The sequence below is a fragment of the Cydia pomonella genome, unplaced genomic scaffold (genome assembly GCF_033807575.1).
Source record: "Cydia pomonella isolate Wapato2018A unplaced genomic scaffold, ilCydPomo1 PGA_scaffold_210, whole genome shotgun sequence".
NCBI classification, from domain to species: Eukaryota; Metazoa; Arthropoda; class Insecta; order Lepidoptera; family Tortricidae; genus Cydia; species Cydia pomonella.
This window is the reverse complement of record NW_026907850.1, coordinates 162,338-169,973: the sequence shown is the minus strand read 5'-3', so window position 1 is coordinate 169,973 and position 7,636 is coordinate 162,338.

The window sequence follows — 7,636 nt, the reverse complement described above, 5'->3', positions numbered from 1 at the left end:
CTTTATTTAACCGAAGATTTAACTTGCCCTGGTAATTAATATGCATGTTATTTTGCTAGTGTCAAATCTTGGATGCTAAGTTTGACCCACTTCCCGATTTCTGATTGAGCTGAAAACTTGCATACGTACCCGTACGAATCAACTGTGCACTCCGCTGGAATGCGATCCCTTGACGATCTCCAAATGCCGTCACAGCGCGAAGTGCACAGTTAATTCGTACGGGTTATAAGTCGGGTGGCAATGCAATATTTTTTTTTTTCGTTTGTAGTTTTTGGTGCGAGGGCCGATTGACTCACACCAATGACTCTACAAACGAAAAAAAAAAAAAAATTGCATTGCCACCCGACTTATAACCCGTACGAATTAACTGTGCACTTCGCGCTGTGACGTCATTTGGAGATCGTCAAGGGGTCGCATTCCAGCGGAGTGCACAGTTGATTCGTACGGGTACGTATGCAAGTTTTTAACTCAATCAGAAATCGGGAATTGGGTCAAACTTAGCTTCCAAGATTTGACACTACCAAAATAACATGCATATTATTTTAATGCAATATTATGGTACCATCGAGCTGATCTGATCATGGAGACAGGAGGTGGCTATAGTAACTCTGTGATAAAACGACGCAACATGATTGTGTTTAGGGTTTTTAGAATTGTCTCAATGAGTATTAGTTACATTTGGAAAGAAAATTAGGTACAGTCAGTGATAAACCAAATCTTGAACCAAAAATGAAATTTTTGCCAAAAACTTATATAATTTAAAGTTGTGAACTACACTTTTATTATTTTGTAAATTTTTATGCCATTTCTACCCAAAATAAACTTACACTAGAGTTACAGGACGTTGTATTAATCACTTGTTTTTTAGCAAGTTACATCTATTTCAGTTTATAATTTATATATAGTAGTGTACTTAGAACACAAAACAAAGAATATTAAATAAAGGTACAATGACTCGCTGGGAATGCGTGCGTGGGAGAATATGAAGAAACATTTGGAATGTCAAGCTTTGTCACACTAAATTTAAACAGACAATGTCACAAAGGAGGCTAGTTTCCGTTTTCATTACTTTCTCGTCATATACTATGGAAGGTAGAGGCAAGGAACAAAATCTCCTTAGGCAGAACTGTTGCAAAAGTGTCCAGCTATCAGCTATAAAGAATAGCTCCAAATCTCTCCAGAGTAGCACTAAGGTAGCTAAGAACCTAGGCGTTATTGACGGAGTGAAGTGCGCTGTGCATGATTAGATATTTTTCTCAAGTATTTTAGGTATTGTAGCGCCACCTATTTATGGTTTTTTGTCGAACACATTTTGGTATATGATTCTGTTCCTCGTCTCTACTTTCCATAGTCATATACATTACTTTTATGAGGGAGTGTCTATTCTTGAATATACTTTGGTAACATCAGCACGTTATTACGTTGGAAATCATTTCTTTTTTCTGCTGACAAAAGCTTAGGTATTGGAAAATAGGTACGAAACATATTGAACGAACATGAAGAGGAATTATAGGGATTCAACAAAGGAAGGAAAATTGGTGATACCCAAAGAGGAGTTCATAAGCTTTTCTCTTTTATTATTCATATCCATATCTGCCACCAATCTGTTATTTTCATTTTGCCAGAAATTACTTTATTTACATAATACATACTCAACCCTACTCATAGTGTTGTGTTCCTGCCGGTGAGTAAGGTTGCCAGAGCTCAACGAGGGTGGGCGGGGGTTAGGGTCGGCAACGCGCATGTAACTCCTCTGGAGTTGCAGGCGTACATAGGCAACGGATACTGCTTACCATCAGGCAGGCCGTATGCTTGTTTGCCACCGACGTAGTATTAAAAAAAATACATATTTATTTATTTAAACTTTATTGCACAATAAAAATAAGTACAAATGGCGGACTTAATGCCTTAAGGCATTCTCTACCAGTCAACCATAGGGCAAAACAGAAAATCTCGAATGTGGGTGCAGTGAGAAAAATAATTCAAAAGAAATGACAACTATAAAAGTAATTTTAAAAAACTATTTACAAGACATACATACACATACATACATACAGACATATACAGAGATACATTACATAGATATATACAGAGGTATTACTATTAATAACTAGCTTAAACTAGCTAGTTATTAAAAACGGTGACGGTACGGAATCGCAGTGACGTGCTTCACGCGAATCTTTTTTGTTCGCAAATCTTTGCGTAAAACACGCTGCATTTACAAAACAGTGGCGTCTTTTACGTCACCGGTGTGGTGTCTGCCATAAGATCTCCATGTAATATTTTTTGCGATTTTTACGCAGATCAATTTACAGTGCGTCAGCGTATTTTAAGCAGCGGTGTGGGGAGCATGCGTCAAAAACGGTACGCATACGACGCGTCACTGCGATTCCGTATCGTGACCGTTTTTTTAAGCTGCGGTCTGGTCGCACCTTTATGCAGCTGCAGATGACGTCCGAATGTCACATTGACAGTGATATCACCCACGTCAACGTTGCATGTCCTGAAATCATACGGAAGGTGGAGGTAAGGAAATAAATCTCCATGTACCAAAGTGTGTCATCAAAAAACCTTAAATAGGTGGTGCTACAATACCTAGAATACTTGAACAAAAAATCAAATCATAGACAGCGCACTTCACTCCGTCAATAACGCCTGGGTTCTTAGCTACTCTAGCGCTACTCTGGAGAGATTTGGAACTATTATTTATAGCTGACAGCTGGACACTTTTGCAACAGTTCCACCATAACAGATGCCACTCCTCTTAATTTCACATACCATACATTTAGATTGCTACTGCAGCGTTGTAGAAGCAGGAAACGAAAACTGCAGGGCTAATATGGTGGGCTCTTTATCGTTTGTCACCATACTTGTCACGTTCTAACAAGTATGTAAGTGCGAAAGTGACGCATGGCATGACAGGTGATAAAAATGCGACCATGGTACCGCTGCTGTACTGCTTACCCACTGTTTCTTTAAGTAGTAGAAAAGAAACCTGTAGAAGAATGACAGAGTATTATGTATATAAGTTTGGCAATGAATACCAAAGAATACCCCGTTTACTAGTTAGTAAGCCAGATAGCAGCTGATTGGATAGAGCCTCTACAGGCGGCGTCCGTTCCCGGAATCCGCAGCGGCAATAAAGTGGTGCGCAATAAATAACTGATACAGCGCGGGCAAGTGGCCTGCAGCTTGCCGGCGCGTGCAACCCGTGTGGGGTGGAGAAGGCATTCTATAAGACTTGAGTATATTCTGAAGTTACGTCTTCAAATCTTCTTTAAAGAGTTTTGGGCCTTAATTTTTTGGCTTATACGTCTCTAATTAACTAATGAAATTCTCATACCGAAGCTGTGATTGTTTGATATTGAACTTGTTTCACATTTTTCTTTACATTCGTAAATTTTCTGATTTTGTGATCTGGTTAGCTACTAATCAGAACACAGTGCCTCTCTTTCACTCCTGTTAGAAAAGACAAGGAGCGAATTTAACTACTGTTAGTCCTTAAGCAGAACCTAAAGGAAAATTAGAGCGTAGAGCCTCTACAGGCGGTGTCCGTTCCCGGAATCCGCAGCGGCAATAAAGTGGTGCGCAATAAATAACTGATACAGCGCGGGCAAGTGGCCTGCAGCTTGCCGGCGCGTGCAACCCGTGTGGGGTGGAGAAGGCATACTATAAGACTTGAGTATATTCCGAAGTTGTCTTAAAATCTTCTTTGAACAGTTTTGTGCCTTAATTTTTTGGCTTATACGTCTTTAATTAACTAATAAAATTCTCATACCGAAGCTGTGATTGTTTGATATTGAACTTGTTTCACATTTTTCTTTACATTCTTAGATTTTCTGATTTTGCGATTTGGTTAGCTACTAAAAGACAAGGAGCGAATTTAACTACTGTCAGTCCTTAAGTAGAACGCGGGCAAGTGGCTTGCAGCTCGCCGGCGTGTGCATCCCGTGCAGGGTGAAAAAAGCATACTTACAAGACTTTAAAACCGGAAAATGGCATTTAGTAAAAAAATCATATCAATATAAAGTATATACATGGAGGTAAATTAATTAAAAACTAACTTAAGCAACACAAAAAAACACTTTTAAAAAATCTACTTGAAGTAATTAAATTAAATAGTATTACATATTCAATAGAAATTGCAACATTTAATTTTACAGACATCATTGATTCCTCTATAAAACAATAGTTTTACACGTCAAAAATTACAGTATGTCACATTTAAAACCATTTATATCTATAATTTGCCCTATGCTGAGACAGAAGGAACAGTCTCTCACGTGGTGCTGGAATGCAGCGGAGTGGCCCCATACAGGGCAAAACATCTCGGATCCCCGAGAGACTTCCCCGAAGTCTACTCAACATTAAACGTTTGATAAGATTCCTCGAGGAGCGGAGCTGGCAAGACTAACCCACCCTCTGTCACGCAAAATAGGCGCCAGTCGTCGAGTTGCGGAATATCGCCCGAATAACAATACTTAAATACTCGTGAATTTTAATTCAGTTTTTTCGAAGCTTGTCTCAAATATTCGTATAAAGGTATACCTACCATTAACTTACTAATTATATTCTACAAAAATGATAATCCTTCTTCTTGGTTCAGCTTAGTTAAAAATTAGCAGCGTCATCCAAATAATTTGTCGCTCCTTGGCAAAGGGAGTCTGGCCACTCGCCAGGCGAAGCTGCGGCGGACGACACAAATTGTGGACAACCTAATATCAGTAATATCGTTCACGACTCATTTCAATAATATTAAACCTTACATAATTCTCATCTTTTTCTTTGAGATTCGATTTGTCGAGTCTTTTAAACAACTTGTTGTATAATGCTATCTAACGATAATATTTTATGTAGCTTTTCCAGACGGCAGTTTTAATTATTTATTAACAAGCAAACGTCTGCGAACGATGCTATTAACCTTAGAATCAATTTCAGAGTGGAAAAATTACTATCTTAGGAGAGAGTTGAACTCACGGCCTTGGGTCGATACTCCAGCGCTCTGCCAACTGAGCCACCAAGACCTCATCCACAGTCAGCGATTTTTTCCGGCATATGGATCTAGAGGACCCTAGCGACATCTACCGTAAGAGCGTTACACTTCTTAAACGGCTACCGGTAATAATTTTATGAAAAATCATATAATTGTATGTACCCAGTGGTTTATAAATAAGAGTATGTACCTACCTACATGCAGTACAATATCAAGTATGTACTCGTATAAGTATTATCAATAACGGACGGAAACTGCGTGCGCAAATTGGTGGATCGAGTCCGGAACACCACGCTGCGCTCCAAGACACAAATCATCGATGTAGCTCGGAAAGCGGCCAAGCTAAAATGGGATTGGGCTGGTCACGTCTGCCGAATGCCGAATTAGTTGTGGGGTAAAGTCACTACAGGGTGGGAGCCCGAAAACTCGAATCGGGGATCTGGCAGACCTCACCGGCGATGGCGGGATGAATTGGACTCCTTCTTGAAGGAGTGGCCAGACATAGCACTGGACAGAGATCAGTGGAGAGATTGGGGGAGGCCTTTGTCCAGCAGTGGGACACGACAGGCTCAAAATAATAATAATCAAAAGTAATGGATGAGGCTACCTATCCGTCTAAAGTGTCTACCATATTCTGATAACTTAAAAAAAAGAGATTTCTCTGTATGTAAAATAATTATTGTGTCAGGTAAGTACCTTTGAACGCGAACTGTATAGATAATATATCTATATTTTTAAAAGTATTCCAAAGTATTCCATTTATTGGTTCATCCGCGGCTATTGGTGCTGAATTAACGCTTGTTTAAATTCTTTGTAAAAATTACAAAATAAAAAGCCCACTGTTGTAATTACAAAACCTATTTGCATGTAAGGAATTACGAACATTTAAATGTGTTAAACAATTACGGCTGAATTGGAGGTAATATTAAATAACAAACAAGGTGTTATTTTTGTGTCATTAGGGTTTGAAAAACTTTAACACTTATTGTGTCATTTCGGCCACTTAGTGTGGGTAAAACTTTTCTACAAATTACTTCGACAATGAAACCATACTGCTGTTTGATGACAGATTTTATAACGGGTTCTGTTCTGGGAATATTGTAGGTAGATTATCCAGTTTTGGCAAGACTCGGAACCGGTTTAAAAAAAAGCGATAAATACCGATTTATTTCGGTTTTACGCAAACATTTTAAGAACTTTATCGTAATATAAATAAACCGGAAATTTGATGAGCGACGAGGCGGCCAGCCGGCCTGGTGGTGTGCCACATAGGAACAAACTGGTTTTTATTATTCTAAACCGGTTAATCTGACAAGAACTTTATGGAAATGCTTTCCTAAAAACCGGTTTAAAAATTACGGATTTACGAACGAACCCGAAATTGTAAGGTTTTGCTCCAAGTACATGACTACGGTTTGAAAATTTAACCTTATTTTGGACACTGGAATAACCAATAATGGCCATCCTGTTTGACGCTTCTACGGTCACGTCTGAAAATATCGATACAAAAAAGTGCTAAAAATATATATACACGACTTTATTGCCCATATATGGCACATTTTTCGTACCGATATTTTCAGACGTGACTGTACATATTAGTATGAATTAAGATTGAAGGTGCCAACTTATAAGGTAATATCGAGCTCAGGTTTATTTCAATTAAGGTAACGTTAGTTTTTAGACTTCAGTACCTATATTAACCGTTAAGGGACCGAATTTTACCATCATTGGTCGGTGCATCTCTCGTTCTTATATAGCCACGTGTTGATAACCAAAGTTTCTCAGAAAATGTATGGTACTTATTACAAAACATTGTTCATAAACCTGGTTTATAAACAAAAATTCTTAAAGTGAATACGTGGCTTAATAAAATACGTGGCGCAATATGAATACGAGTCAGCTGCGCCACGGCTATTGATATATTAATATCAATAATATGTGTTTAAAGTTTTAATGCTGCTCTGTATCAAGTGATTTTCAAACAGGAGGCAATTTCCCGTTGTCTCCGCTGCAGATTTTTCAATCACTAAATTATATATTATACAGGTGACCTTAGCCATTGGACAAACCCTGAAATCCCACGTAGGGTTACTTCTCAGGAATGCTCTGACGTTAATATTTTATGAATTAGAATAAAAGATAAAAAAATATTTTTTTTCGAACAAAAGTTATTTGCAATAATCGACAACAAAAAGAATCACACTGTGTTAATCTTTGGCATTGTTTTTGACAATTTGTTGGAAATATTTGGTAATGATGACATTTTTCAAAAGTTAGAAGCTTATTAGTGTCAAAAAGATAATCAAAAAGGTTGAACAAGGTTCCATACTATTCTTTGAGGATATTACCTTAGGAGCTACTAACACATACAGGCTGCACCAAAGTAAAAAATGGTAATTTGTTAATTTCTTCGAAACCGCTACACCGGCTGTTATGATACTTTGTACAATGGTTCTAAATACTCTAATACATATGTACATTTTGGCTTTGTCCAATGGCTAGGGACACACTGTATAATATGCCTAAACTTAATTTATTAAACTACAATACAGTATCTTAATAATTGCAGCTCTTTCCCATAAAGTTTTTTTTTAAATATTTGGATACAGTCTAACACGGATCGACCTAGTCCCAAATTAAGCA